At 66.2% G+C, this 10,648-nt stretch overlaps 10 non-coding genes across 10 annotated transcripts; 4 read left to right on the top strand and 6 right to left on the bottom strand.

Moving 5' to 3' along the window:
* Nucleotides 1-1,528: 1,528 nt before the first annotated feature.
* Nucleotides 1,529-1,600, bottom strand: Trnae-cuc (transfer RNA glutamic acid (anticodon CUC)). Its single transcript has one exon. It is a non-coding gene; the product is annotated as a tRNA-Glu (tRNA).
* Nucleotides 1,601-1,923: 323 nt separating this feature from the next.
* On the bottom strand, nucleotides 1,924-1,995 carry Trnag-ucc (transfer RNA glycine (anticodon UCC)). Its single transcript has one exon. It is a non-coding gene; the product is annotated as a tRNA-Gly (tRNA).
* A 535-nt stretch (nucleotides 1,996-2,530) lies between these two features.
* Nucleotides 2,531-2,602, bottom strand: Trnad-guc (transfer RNA aspartic acid (anticodon GUC)). Its single transcript has one exon. It is a non-coding gene; the product is annotated as a tRNA-Asp (tRNA).
* A 460-nt stretch (nucleotides 2,603-3,062) lies between these two features.
* On the top strand, nucleotides 3,063-3,145 carry Trnal-cag (transfer RNA leucine (anticodon CAG)). The gene has a single exon. It is a non-coding gene; the product is annotated as a tRNA-Leu (tRNA).
* Nucleotides 3,146-4,171: 1,026 nt separating this feature from the next.
* On the top strand, nucleotides 4,172-4,242 carry Trnag-gcc (transfer RNA glycine (anticodon GCC)). The gene has a single exon. It is a non-coding gene; the product is annotated as a tRNA-Gly (tRNA).
* A 3,474-nt stretch (nucleotides 4,243-7,716) lies between these two features.
* Trnae-cuc (transfer RNA glutamic acid (anticodon CUC)) lies at nucleotides 7,717-7,788 on the bottom strand. The gene has a single exon. It is a non-coding gene; the product is annotated as a tRNA-Glu (tRNA).
* A 323-nt stretch (nucleotides 7,789-8,111) lies between these two features.
* Trnag-ucc (transfer RNA glycine (anticodon UCC)) lies at nucleotides 8,112-8,184 on the bottom strand. The gene has a single exon. It is a non-coding gene; the product is annotated as a tRNA-Gly (tRNA).
* A 534-nt stretch (nucleotides 8,185-8,718) lies between these two features.
* On the bottom strand, nucleotides 8,719-8,790 carry Trnad-guc (transfer RNA aspartic acid (anticodon GUC)). The gene has a single exon. It is a non-coding gene; the product is annotated as a tRNA-Asp (tRNA).
* Nucleotides 8,791-9,250: 460 nt separating this feature from the next.
* Nucleotides 9,251-9,333, top strand: Trnal-cag (transfer RNA leucine (anticodon CAG)). The gene has a single exon. It is a non-coding gene; the product is annotated as a tRNA-Leu (tRNA).
* A 1,028-nt stretch (nucleotides 9,334-10,361) lies between these two features.
* Nucleotides 10,362-10,432, top strand: Trnag-gcc (transfer RNA glycine (anticodon GCC)). Its single transcript has one exon. It is a non-coding gene; the product is annotated as a tRNA-Gly (tRNA).
* Nucleotides 10,433-10,648: the final 216 nt, after the last annotated feature.

Genomic DNA, 10,648 nt, shown 5'->3' on the forward strand with positions numbered 1-10,648 from the left:
AGTCACAGAGCAAGCCGGACAGAGGGATGAAGAGCCGGGTGGCCCTGTGGTGAGGCGGCAGTGGGGAACTACTCCAACACATCCAATCTAGGCGCTGTGTAGATGGACATTCTCCATTTGTCCCTGGCCATCTGGGGATAGGATTCCGAGCCTAGGTATTGCCAGCCAATGTCCCCCCACCCTCGTGGCCCACTCCCGCTCGGGTCAGCTTGGCCCTTGGCTGTGTCACCACCAATTTCTTCATCGCCCGGCTTCTGCTACCGCCAAACGCCCACCCGGTGGTCTAGCTCCCCACACGTCTCCACACACCTCCGCCTCCCTGGCTCAGGCTCCGCTAGCGCCGACGGCCTTCCCCCCCACACACCCCCACCGGCACCCCCTTCAAAGCCGCTGTCACACACAGGTGGAGCCCTTGACCGAGCAGTGTCATGGGACAGTCCTGGCCCCTTAGAGGCCCCCACTACTGAGTGGATGGGTGGCTGGGTTGGCAGGGTGGTTGAGCGAATGAGTGGGTGGCTAGGTGGGAGGGTGAGAGAAGCAGTGAAGCAGTGAAGGAGTGGGTGGCTGATTGGGAAAGTGAGCGGGCGGGTTAGAGGAGTTCATGAGGGAGGAAGCAGCCAGTGAGAGAATGGGCGATGGGGCGATGGGGCGAGGGGTGAGGGAGCGAAGGAGCCAGTCTGGCGTTGCCAGCCGTGTGGTATTCCAATCACGAAATCCACGTGGAGTTTCCTTTCACAAAACAGCAAGAGTTTCTGTAGGAGGCAGCCGAGCACGAGGAACCGGGAGGGCCCGAGTCTCCAACTCACCTCTCCGTGCATTGGATTTTGAGGCTCTCTATCTATGGGCTGAGGCCAGGGGGAAGGTGACTGAAGTCTCAGGAAGAGCAGGTGAAGCGGATGAAGGGCACGGTGTTTCTTGAGGCATGAAGAGCAAGGAACCGCTCTGGTTTTCCCTCAGTTCTCAGCACCTTGTGCGTGCGTGGGTGCTTGTGCCTTCTGTGTGAAAGGAGAGGGGACGGCAGGGGAGGGGAAGGGAGGGGAGGGGACTGGGGGGACAGCGGAGGGGAGGGGAAGGGAGAGGCGGGAAGCTGTAGCGAGAGGAGTGAGGAACCAGCGATCGTCCTGCATTGGTGGGTGGGTGCTGTTGGCCGCTGGTGATGGTAGTGGTGGTAGTGGTGGTGGCGATGGGGGTGGTGGTGACGGCGATGGGGGTGGTGGTGGAGGGTGGTGGGTCCGCTGGCAGCCAGAGGAGTAGAGAGGCTGACCTGGCCTGTGTGCGTGGGGCTGCGAGGGCCCTTGGGTGAGCCTAGGGCAAGGAAGAGGGGACACGCTGAAGGGTGAAGATGGGTGGAGGGCGGGCGAGCGGGCCAGCCAGGAGAAAAGGAAGCGCTGACGGACAAGGGCTGGGCGGGAAGTCCCGTCTCATTGGGGCGTAGGTGGACCGGGCGGGCCTGTTGGCCAAAAGGGGAGGTGTGGTGCGAAGACGAAGCCGACGTCGGTGGTGGACGGCGGAGAAGAAGAAGAAAGGCTTCCCTGACCGGGAATCGAACCCGGGCCGCGGCGGTGAGAGCGCCGAATCCTAACCACTAGACCACCAGGGAGCGTCGGCCTGCGTGCCCCGCGCTCCCGCCCTGGAGCCAGCGCCTCCTCTCGAGCTGGCAGCTGGCAGCTGGCAGCTTGGCGCCTGGCGCCTGGCACCTGCACCGCCGGCTGGGCTTCACTTGCTAACCAAATCCCGCCAGCCCACCCGGCGCCCCTGGCAACCCGACCGCCCTCAGCCTTAGCAGCTCCCCTCCTGCTCGGGGCACCCTCAAAACATCGCCGCGCCTCCTTCTGCCACACACCCTCCCGCGCCTGCAAGCACAGCTGCGTGCCAGCCCGGCCGCCCTCTGCGGCCCCGGGCCTCGGCAAAAGGTCAGCCCGCTGCGTTGGCCGGGAATCGAACCCGGGTCAACTGCTTGGAAGGCAGCTATGCTCACCACTATACCACCAACGCCGCACGGCCCGGCCAGCGCCCACAGGCCGGCGGGGACTGCCACGAGCGAGCGCCGCCACCACCTGACGCGGGCCTGCCCGACGCCCGCAGCTCTTGGCTGCCACGGCGCCAAAAAGCGCCAGGCCAGCCCAGAGCCCAGCAGCTCCGCTGCGCCGGCCTTCTGCTGCAGCCGTGCTGCTCCCGACTGAGCCCTCGGCTCCACGTTGCGGCGTGGGGCCAGGCGCGGGGCCCAGCGACGCCGCCGCCACGGCCCGACAGCCAGAAGGACGGTCCTCACTCACTCGGTCGCCTCCCACGCTTTCCTGCCCCTGCCGGCCTCACGGAGCCCATTCCCACAAGGACTTCGGGTGGCGCGGGCCTGGCCTGGCCTGGCTTGGCCGGGCCCAGCAGGGCGGGCAGGGCCGCTCGTCTGGGGCGACCACGTGGCAGGCCAGGTACCAGGTGGCGGTGGGCGGAGGGAGGAAGAAGGGCACGCCCCTTGAGGGCGAGAGGCTGGGTCGCAGACCTCGCGCCGGTGGCCAAAAAGGGCGGCTGCCTCCCCGTCGGGGAATCGAACCCCGGTCTCCCGCGTGACAGGCGGGGATACTCACCACTATACTAACGAGGACAGCGACGCCCGCCCCGCCCTCTGGGCGCCAGTCCGCTGTCCCGAGCCCTGGTACGCCCGGCCCTGCCCTCCCTCGTCCGCCTGCCCACCGCAAGCATCTGGCACGTGCGGGACACACGCTCACACAACAAAGCACTCTGGACAAAGGCGAGGCGAGCCGACCCGGTCCGGAGCCTGACCTCGAGCTGCACCCGGCTGCCACCCAGCCAACCCGGTGCGCCCTGCCCCGCCGCCTCCGACGCGGGCATCGAGCCACCGCGCCGGGAGGAGGGGAAGACGCGCGGACTAGCAAGCGCCGCTCGGGGAGGAGGGGAGGAGGGCGTGGCGGCCTGCACGCCGCAGCGAGCGGCAGAGACTGACTTGGCTTGCCCTCCGCCGCTTGCGCACCCACGCCGAGGAACGGTACCGGGCGTCCGCGCCGGGTCCCAGCCAGGGGAGCGGCCACGCGCCCAGGCCCGCCGTCAGGATGGCCGAGCGGTCTAAGGCGCTGCGTTCAGGTCGCAGTCTCCCCTGGAGGCGTGGGTTCGAATCCCACTCCTGACAAGCCCACCTTTTAGCCCCGGAGACGCCCACCGATGCCCTCTTCCCGGCTCGCGCCCTCTTTGCCCACTCTCCAATCTCTCGCCCCCGTGGTCGCACGCCTCCGCCCCTCCGCTCCTGGCGCCCACCCGAAAGGCTCGCGCATAAACCCCAGTGTCGCAAGCGCCGGCGCCTTCAACCCTCCGCCACAGGCCATTCGGACACGCAGAGGTGGTTTCTCTGAATCACCTCCTCGGCTCTTTCCCCAGAGGAAAAGAGCCTCTCTTTCTTTGGCCCGCAGGTGGTACGGGAGCCGGCGAGGAGGGGCAGTGGGGATTCGGGTCCACGGGACACGTCGACCATCCCACAAGACCCTCCATCCTCTGCCTACACACATACACACAACACACACACACACACACACACGCACACATCGACGCCCCCATTCCCCAGGCGCAGAGCACCCGGCAGGCCAGGCCAAACCCGCAATGATAGCCACCCCCCCCCACCTTCGCCCTCTACCACCCCGGGCCGGCCCATAAACTCCAAGCCCCTGCCGAGACCACCTCGGCGCCACACCTCACCCCCAGGCCCCCAGCGCCAAGCGCACCAGCGCCTTGGGTCCCCATCTCTGCGCGTCGAGGCGCTGAGCACAACAGGCGCGCTCAGCAGCGCCTGCCGCAGGTCACCTGTCCTGATTGGGATTCAGGCACGGGCCACGTTTGCGGCAGCGTGACGGGCCTGGGCGGCGGAGAAAGGGCAGACCGGGGCGAGTCCGCTTCTCCCCGCTCCCACCCCCGGCCCCTCCCCAGCGCGCGACACTTCTGCCTTCCCGCACACACCCGCTGCCACCGCCACCGCCGCCACGACCACCACGATCCAGCAGCCTCTCCTTCTGGTTGCTCCTTTGCTCCCTGCGCCATCGGGCCCCTGGTGCACGCGCCAGGCGAACAGTGTGTGGCTCAGCTCGCCTCCGACCGGGGACCAGTGTCCCGCGGGACAACTGGTGAGCGCCGGCTGTGACTGCGTCGGATGGCGGCCGCCGCCGGTGCATGGGTGGTTCAGTGGTAGAATTCTCGCCTGCCACGCGGGAGGCCCGGGTTCGATTCCCGGCCCATGCAGCGCCTGGTCCCCTTTTGGTCCTCCAGACCCAGCGCCTAAGCAGAGCGCAGCCTCCTTCCGCTCCAGCTGCACCCCCCTGGCCTGCACCTGCACCAGCACCTACGCACCTGCCCCGCTCGCTTGCTCGCTTGCGTCTGCGCTCGCCTCACACGCGACTCACCCAACTGGGTCCCACCCGCCGGCCCCTTGCAAGACAGTTCCCTCACCCCTGGCGCCTCTCACACCTGCCTCCTCATCCCTTGCATCTCTCTCGCTCGCTCTCCCTCGCCCTTCTGTCACCAGCAATCTATTCTGCGTCCAGGCGTCCCCAACCGCAATGCATCCTTGCACTCACTCGCCCTGTCCCTTGGCCTTTCTTCACCCTGAAAGTTAAGCCCATGGCTCCCAAACCTCTAGACAGGAAGTCTTCTCTCCTAACAGTCACACGCCGTGTGTCTCCTACACGGTCACGCAGTCATCCAAGCACACCAGGGACCTCAAAGTACCTCCACTAACATCATCGCATATGCACACTCTATGTTCTCTAGGCTGTGCTTACCCACGACAAGTCTTCTCATCCCTCCGAACCACCTTAACCGCCCCTCACGCCCTACAACCCACAACTTTGCTCAAGGATTCTGACCTGCATCTGTCCCTTGGGTCTCTTTTAATCTAGGCCCCCAAACACATACCTGACAAGCCCATGTGTGGCCTCCCAGGGAATTATTCACGATTCTGGTCCACTTGCCCTTCCTACCTCCTTCTCACATCACCTGGATATTCTCTCGCTCTCTCCTCTCTTTCTCTCCCTTTGTCTGTCTGTGTATGTCTTCTCTTTCTCTGTGTCTATCTCTGTCTCATCTGTCTCATCTGTCTCTCTCCTCTTTCTTTCACCCTCTCTCTCCCTTTGTCCGTCTCTCTTTCTGGCTCTCGTTCTAGCTGTCTTTGTCTGTGTGTCCCTGTCTGTCTGTCTGTCTGTCTGGTAATGTCTTCTTTCTCTGGGTCTATCTTTCTCCCTCTACTCTCTCTGTCTCTCATCTCTCTTTCACTCTGTCTCCCTGTCTCTACAACTCTCCCTGTGCACTGTCTGGCACCCTGGAGTACTTCCCGACTCACCCCAGAGCCACTCGTTATTCTGGTCGCCTCCAGACCATCTGGCCCGGGGGGTCACCGGGTACCTCTCTGACCACAAGGGGTTGGATCTTCCTTCCACCGGTCGCCAATCGGATGTTCCTTTCCGCCTCCAGACTCGCCCTCCCGGCAGGCCCGCTGCCCCTACCCAGGCCCTGGGCTCCCCACCCAGCCGCCAGGCATCCCTCGCCATGCCCCTGTCTCCCAGGTCCTCAGTTGACAACGTCTGACCGCTGGAGCTCCCCTGACCTGGCCTCCCAGGGCTCCTGGGATCTCGAGCCAGCCCCTCGTCCACAGTGGAAGCGGAGGACAGCGCCATCCTCGGGCGAGTCGCTCCCACGCTCCCATCCATGGGGTGGTCCTCAGAATCTCTGCCCGACTGCCAGCGGGGCTCTCAGCCCTGCCCGCCCATCATGCTCGCACCTGGGCGCACTCTCCCGCACACACACACACAAACACACACACACACACACACACACACACACACACACACACACACACCTCTTCTAGCCACCATCCAAGCCCGGGCGCCATGTGTCCTTCTGTCCTCTTTCTGCTGTCACGACCTTTGTCCCGGCCTGCGCGGTGTCCCGCCCGGGACGACGGTTCCCGTTCATCCACCCAAGACCCACGGGCAAGAAAACTGCCCTGGCCGCCGGTCGGGGTGTGTATCGCCATAGGGAATCCTCTCCGGGCGCGGCCGCGGCGCCTTGACCTCGCCCTAGTCCCGCCCACAGCACACTATGGGTCCTTGACTGGACGTCAGCGGTCATCTTCGCTGTCAACAAACTTTGGGCAGCCAGCCGACTGAGCTGTGCGGTTGACTTTGGGGAGCAGTCACAGAGCAAGCCGGACAGAGGGATGAAGAGCCGGGTGGCCCTGTGGTGAGGCGGCAGTGGGGAACTACTCCAACACATCCAATCTAGGCGCTGTGTAGATGGACATTCTCCATTTGTCCCTGGCCATCTGGGGATAGGATTCCGAGCCTAGGTATTGCCAGCCAATGTCCCCCCACCCTCGTGGCCCACTCCCGCTCGGGTCAGCTTGGCCCTTGGCTGTGTCACCACCAATTTCTTCATCGCCCGGCTTCTGCTACCGCCAAACGCCCACCCGGTGGTCTAGCTCCCCACACGTCTCCACACACCTCCGCCTCCCTGGCTCAGGCTCCGCTAGCGCCGACGGCCTTCCCCCCCACACACCCCCACCGGCACCCCCTTCAAAGCCGCTGTCACACACAGGTGGAGCCCTTGACCGAGCAGTGTCGTGGGACAGTCCTGGCCCCTTAGAGGCCCCCACTACTGAGTGGATGGGTGGCTGGGTTGGCAGGGTGGTTGAGCGAATGAGTGGGTGGCTAGGTGGGAGGGTGAGAGAAGCAGTGAAGCAGTGAAGGAGTGGGTGGCTGATTGGGAAAGTGAGCGGGCGGGTTAGAGGAGTTCATGAGGGAGGAAGCAGCCAGTGAGAGAATGGGCGATGGGGCGATGGGGCGAGGGGTGAGGGAGCGAAGGAGCCAGTCTGGCGTTGCCAGCCGTGTGGTATTCCAATCACGAAATCCACGTGGAGTTTCCTTTCACAAAACAGCAAGAGTTTCTGTAGGAGGCAGCCGAGCACGAGGAACCGGGAGGGCCCGAGTCTCCAACTCACCTCTCCGTGCATTGGATTTTGAGGCTCTCTATCTATGGGCTGAGGCCAGGGGGAAGGTGACTGAAGTCTCAGGAAGAGCAGGTGAAGCGGATGAAGGGCACGGTGTTTCTTGAGGCATGAAGAGCAAGGAACCGCTCTGGTTTTCCCTCAGTTCTCAGCACCTTGTGCGTGCGTGGGTGCTTGTGCCTTCTGTGTGAAAGGAGAGGGGACGGCAGGGGAGGGGAAGGGAGGGGAGGGGACTGGGGGGACAGCGGAGGGGAGGGGAAGGGAGAGGCGGGAAGCTGTAGCGAGAGGAGTGAGGAACCAGCGATCGTCCTGCATTGGTGGGTGGGTGCTGTTGGCCGCTGGTGATGGTAGTGGTGGTAGTGGTGGTGGCGATGGGGGTGGTGGTGACGGCGATGGGGGTGGTGGTGGAGGGTGGTGGGTCCGCTGGCAGCCAGAGGAGTAGAGAGGCTGACCTGGCCTGTGTGCGTGGGGCTGCGAGGGCCCTTGGGTGAGCCTAGGGCAAGGAAGAGGGGACACGCTGAAGGGTGAAGATGGGTGGAGGGCGGGCGAGCGGGCCAGCCAGGAGAAAAGGAAGCGCTGACGGACAAGGGCTGGGCGGGAAGTCCCGTCTCATTGGGGCGTAGGTGGACCGGGCGGGCCTGTTGGCCAAAAGGGGAGGTGTGGTGCGAAGACGAAGCCGACGTCGGTGGTGGACGGCGGAGAAGAAGAAGAAAGGCTTCCCTGACCGGGAATCGAACCCGGGCCGTGGCGGTGAGAGCGCCGAATCCTAACCACTAGACCACCAGGGAGCATCGGCCTGCGTGTCCCGCGCTCCCGCCCTGGAGCCAGCGCCTCCTCTCGAGCTGGCAGCTGGCAGCTGGCAGCTTGGCGCCTGGCGCCTGGCACCTGCACCGCCGGCTGGGCTTCACTTGCTAACCAAATCCCGCCAGCCCACCCGGCGCCCCTGGCAACCCGACCGCCCTCAGCCTTAGCAGCTCCCCTCCTGCTCGGGGCACCCTCAAAACATCGCCGCGCCTCCTTCTGCCACACACCCTCCCGCGCCTGCAAGCACAGCTGCGTGCCAGCCCGGCCGCCCTCTGCGGCCCCGGGCCTCGGCAAAAGGTCAGCCCGCTGCGTTGGCCGGGAATCGAACCCCGGGTCAACTGCTTGGAAGGCAGCTATGCTCACCACTATACCACCAACGCCGCACGGCCCGGCCAGCGCCCACAGGCCGGCGGGGACTGCCACGAGCGAGCGCCGCCACCACCTGACGCGGGCCTGCCCGACGCCCGCAGCTCTTGGCTGCCACGGCGCCAAAAAGCGCCAGGCCAGCCCAGAGCCCAGCAGCTCCGCTGCGCCGGCCTTCTGCTGCAGCCGTGCTGCTCCCGACTGAGCCCTCGGCTCCACGTTGCGGCGTGGGGCCAGGCGCGGGGCCCAGCGACGCCGCCGCCACGGCCCGACAGCCAGAAGGACGGTCCTCACTCACTCGGTCGCCTCCCACGCTTTCCTGCCCCTGCCGGCCTCACGGAGCCCATTCCCACAAGGACTTCGGGTGGCGCGGCCTGGCCTGGCCTGGCCTGGCCGGGCCCAGCAGGGCGGGCAGGGCCGCTCGTCTGGGGCGACCACGTGGCAGGCCAGGTACCAGGTGGCGGTGGGCGGAGGGAGGAAGAAGGGCACGCCCCTTGAGGGCGAGAGGCTGGGTCGCAGACCTCGCGCCGGTGGCCAAAAAGGGCAGCTGCCTCCCCGTCGGGGAATCGAACCCCGGTCTCCCGCGTGACAGGCGGGGATACTCACCACTATACTAACGAGGACAGCGACGCCCGCCCCGCCCTCTGGGCGCCAGTCCGCTGTCCCGAGCCCTGGTACGCCCGGCCCTGCCCTCCCTCGTCCGCCTGCCCACCGCAAGCATCTGGCACGTGCGGGACACACGCTCACACAACAAAGCACTCTGGACAAAGGCGAGGCGAGCCGACCCGGTCCGGAGCCTGACCTCGAGCTGCACCCGGCTGCCACCCAGCCAACCCGGTGCGCCCTGCCACGCCGCCTCCGACGCGGGCATCGAGCCACCGCGCCGGGAGGAGGGGAAGACGCGCGGACTAGCAAGCGCCGCTCGGGGAGGAGGGGAGGAGGGCGTGGCGGCCTGCACGCCGCAGCGAGCGGCAGAGACTGACTTGGCTTGCCCTCCGCCGCTTGCGCACCCACGCCGAGGAACGGTACCGGGCGTCCGCGCCGGGTCCCAGCCAGGGGAGCGGCCACGCGCCCAGGCCCGCCGTCAGGATGGCCGAGCGGTCTAAGGCGCTGCGTTCAGGTCGCAGTCTCCCCTGGAGGCGTGGGTTCGAATCCCACTCCTGACAAGCCCACCTTTTAGCCCCGGAGACGCCCACCGATGCCCTCTTCCCGGCTCGCGCCCTCTTTGCCCACTCTCCAATCTCTCGCCCCCGTGGTCGCACGCCTCCGCCCCTCCGCTCCTGGCGCCCACCCGAAAGGCTCGTGCATAAACCCCAGTGTCGCAAGCGCCGGCGCCTTCAACCCTCCGCCACAGGCCATTCGGACACGCAGAGGTGGTTTCTCTGAATCACCTCCTCGGCTCTTTCCCCAGAGGAAAAGAGCCTCTCTTTCTTTGGCCCGCAGGTGGTACGGGAGCCGGCGAGGAGGGGCAGTGGGGATTCGGGTCCACGGGACACGTCGACCATCCCACAAGACCCTCCATCCTCTGCCTACACACACACACACAACACACACACACACACACACACACGCACACATCGACGCCCCCATTCCCCAGGCGCAGAGCACCCAGCAGGCCAGGCCAAACCCGCAATGATAGCCACCCCCCCCCACCTTCGCCCTCTACCACCCCGGGCCGGCCCATAAACTCCAAGCCCCTGCCGAGACCACCTCGGCACCACACCTCACCCCCAGGCCCCCAGCGCCAAGCGCACCAGCGCCTTGGGTCCCCATCTCTGCGCGTCGAGGCGCTGAGCACAACAGGCGCGCTCAGCAGCGCCTGCCGCAGGTCACCTGTCCTGATTGGGATTCAGGCACGGGCCACGTTTGCGGCAGCGTGACGGGCCTGGGCGGCGGAGAAAGGGCAGACCGGGGCGAGTCCGCTTCTCCCCGCTCCCACCCCCGGCCCCTCCCCAGCGCGCGACACTTCTGCCTTCCCGCACACACCCGCTGCCACCGCCACCGCCGCCACGACCACCACGATCCAGCAGCCTCTCCTTCTGGTTGCTCCTTTGCTCCCTGCGCCATCGGGCCCCTGGTGCACGCGCCAGGCGAACAGTGTGTGGCTCAGCTCGCCTCCGACCGGGGACCAGTGTCCCGCGGGACAACTGGTGAGCGCCGGCTGTGACTGCGTCGGATGGCGGCCGCCGCCGGTGCATGGGTGGTTCAGTGGTAGAATTCTCGCCTGCCACGCGGGAGGCCCGGGTTCGATTCCCGGCCCATGCAGCGCCTGGTCCCCTTTTGGTCCTCCAGACCCAGCGCCTAAGCAGAGCGCAGCCTCCTTCCGCTCCAGCTGCACCCCCCTGGCCTGCACCTGCACCAGCACCTACGCACCTGCCCCGCTCGCTTGCTCGCTTGCGTCTGCGCTCGCCTCACACGCGACTCACCCAACTGGGTCCCACCCGCCGGCCCCTTGCAAGACAGCTCCCTCACCCCTGGCGC

The sequence above is a fragment of the Castor canadensis genome, unplaced genomic scaffold, assembly GCF_047511655.1.
Source record: "Castor canadensis unplaced genomic scaffold, mCasCan1.hap1v2 HAP1_SCAFFOLD_153, whole genome shotgun sequence".
Classification (NCBI taxonomy): domain Eukaryota; kingdom Metazoa; phylum Chordata; class Mammalia; order Rodentia; family Castoridae; genus Castor; species Castor canadensis.